Source organism: Penaeus chinensis, chromosome 42 (genome assembly GCF_019202785.1).
Source record: "Penaeus chinensis breed Huanghai No. 1 chromosome 42, ASM1920278v2, whole genome shotgun sequence".
NCBI lineage: Eukaryota > Metazoa > Arthropoda > Malacostraca > Decapoda > Penaeidae > Penaeus > Penaeus chinensis.
The window spans coordinates 1,938,489-1,940,988 of NC_061860.1; the positions used below are offsets into that span (position 1 = coordinate 1,938,489).

Genomic DNA, 2,500 nt, shown 5'->3' on the forward strand with positions numbered 1-2,500 from the left:
ACACATACACACACACATACACACAAGCACAATTATGAACATGTTACCTATACATCAAATATTAAGATACCGATTTCTTTCTCTAAACAAAATTAAAATTATCATGTCTATTACTAAAATGTTGAACATACATACAAATACTAAAAAAAAAATATATATATATTACATATGAGGCTAAACAAGTGATGAAATGCTTTACAATTGTTGACAAAGAATGATAAAAAATACAGTTTGAAAAAAATGCTTTGAAATGTTATATACTAGACTATACTCCTGAAATAAAATGGCTGAAAATACAATATACACTTGTATTTTTTTAAACGTTACAGAATGCGACTGGAGAATGTTGAGAATATATAATCATTGTAGCTAAAAAAAAGTTTGAAAATACTTTATACACGCGTGGGGTATGTAAATTAAGATGTTGAAAATGTTGAATAAATTTAATATATTCCCAAAAATGTTTTGAAAGGCTATATAATTCCTAAACCTAAGAATAACCTTCAAAATACTTTTTTTAAGAGGTAAAGAAATATTAAAACCACTATATATATAGCTAAAAATTCCGAGAAATGACCTTTACCTAAACTTTCTTCGAAAATACTGCAACCTGTGAGTTATTTTTAAACAAGAGTTAAGATAAATATACTACTAATAGATAATTGATAAATTGACGATTAAAATAACTGGGTAATTAATTGATTTAATAAAATAAAGTTACTGATTTTGGTGTATTCAAAGGTAAGTATAGCAATGCTAATGATAAAAATACACATATTTAATAAAAAAAAAGGTAAATTAAAATCATTGGAAATTTGGGTAACTAATTGATCAGATAAATAAATAATCCTTTGTCATGGTAACTATAGCAACACTAACAACAAAAACAAACAACAAAAGACAACAAAGAAAACAAAAAAACTAAAATCAAAATAATAAGAAACCATAATGAAAAACAAAACAACGATAAGAACACTATTAAAAAAGAAAAGAAAAAAGAAACTACCAACAACGACAAAAAATAACAAATAAAAAAAACAAATAAAATTGGTGACAACAACAACAAAACACCACCACCACCGCCAAGAACGACACCTGTAATAATATCGTAGTCACCCCTATCATGTAGATATTTCATACTGTCCCCTGAAAATCGCCTAGTCACGAAATTCTGGTTTCCTTTTATTTATTTCTCATTCTGTAAATACTATTGATATATGTACTTTGTTGAATATATTATCTTGTTATGTTTAACAGATAAATGTTGGTTCATTTACATAGTTATGGTAGAAATACTGAGATAGGCGATTTAGCCACGTCTCTATAATAATAACAAACACACAAGTGATAAACAAGACAACATACCAACAACAACAACAAACAGCAATGACAAACACGACCGAAAACAAAAAACAGTTTCACAGAACAAGCGTCCACGTGCGATCGAACTGAACAAAATTAATATTAAGTCAAACAAAGAGATAGCGATCAAAATCACACACATTAGCGTGCTTTATGTTTCATGATTCAGGAGAAAGCATGTCTTGATTTGCACCTTGTGTCTTTTTGTGTCTTTCTCAGAAATTTCGTTTTTCCTTTTTTGTATTATATGTTTTTTTTATTTTCTGTGTGGAGGTATTTGTAATTCCTTTTGCCTATCTATTATAACTCTTGTTGTATTTTTACCCTTATCATTAGCATTGATATTATTGTTATTGTTATTATTACTATCATTATTATCCTTCTTATACCATCATCATCATCATCAACATCATTATCATCATCATTATTAGTACTACTACTACTACTGTACTGTTGTTATAATTATTATCATTATTATTATTAACGATTATTAGACTATGATAATCGGTTACATTATTAACAATCTTTGTATCATCTTTTTCATTACTATTATCGTTGTTGGCAATGTTAATATTAACACATATAACAATTATCCAAATTATGTATTACTATCACCACTACTATTGTTATCCTTACTATCATCACTATCATCATCACCCATTACCCTCACCACCACCATCATCATCACCATCACCATTATCCTCATCATTCTCATCACTACAACCACCCTCTTTATCATCATCATCACCATCATCATTATCATAATCACCACCAGCATCCACCTCATCATCATCATCATAACTATCATCATCATTGAATTATACTAAACGCTCGTTCCCATCTAAGAGCTTACCGGATGAAACTATTTTTTTATTGAGAATATTTATAGCTATACTTAAGTGCTCTACAAAGAACGTATAAAATTATGAAGATGAGGAGTTAACGTCAAACATAAAACAAAAGGTTAAACCTTAAGGTCAAACTCACGTATAAAAAGAAGAAGAAAAGAGAAAAGGTATTTAAGGAGAATAACAGATAATAATAATGATGATAATAAGAAAATAGTACCGGTTTACTTTGCTGCGTATCTGATGGAGATGAAATGGAAAAGAAGTATATGATGAGTGTTTGACGAACA

The 2,500-nt window shown here is 28.4% G+C and overlaps 1 protein-coding gene across 2 annotated transcripts in view; it reads right to left on the minus strand.

The window, feature by feature from the left end:
- LOC125047999 overlaps positions 1-2,500 on the minus strand; it is a 41,719-nt gene that overhangs the window by 5,142 nt on the left and 34,077 nt on the right. The window lies entirely within an intron of this gene.